A 643-nucleotide genomic window follows, 5' to 3' on the forward strand; every position below is an offset into this window, starting at 1 on the left:
GAACAGAAGTCAAAGCGTCGTCACACATTATTACACAACATTCGCGAACCAAATCCGATACTTGTGTTGTATTTGGCTCATGCAAAATATAAGCTATGGTGTGTGNAAAATATAGATTGGGGACGGAAGTCGGGGAAGAGGGAAACTCCTATAGTGAAGGTAATTAAAAATGGCAATGATCTGGTTTTTTGCCTTGGGGCCGATTGCAAATTTCTTGCCGTCAAACTCAGCCACCTCCTTCTTGATGACTTTAAAGCAAATGGATTTTTTTTCTGAGTTTGTCCGTGACCTTTTTGCAATAAACGGAAGTTAAGAAAATCATTCCCTACCTTTATTCATAGAATTACTTCTTTGGCACGGGTTCCTCTGTGTCTTCTTCTTTTTCTTCTTCTGTTTTGGGCCGAAGCATGAAGCAAACAAGATCGGAATAGGTGAATGAGAAGTAGATCCACCCTTGGACTTCTTACAGGATTCACTTGTCCCAGTAATGGTGGCCTTTGGAAGTCCACGACTCATTATGGAAGATTAGAGGTGTAAATGAAGAGAATGCTCGCCAATCACGTAGGACTTATAAAGACCCTTGAAGAACTCCTTTTCAGTCTCGTCCTCTCTTGCGGTTGTAAATCACTCGATATGGCGTCTC

The sequence above is a fragment of the Tigriopus californicus genome, chromosome 11 (genome assembly GCF_007210705.1).
Source record: "Tigriopus californicus strain San Diego chromosome 11, Tcal_SD_v2.1, whole genome shotgun sequence".
NCBI lineage: Eukaryota > Metazoa > Arthropoda > Copepoda > Harpacticoida > Harpacticidae > Tigriopus > Tigriopus californicus.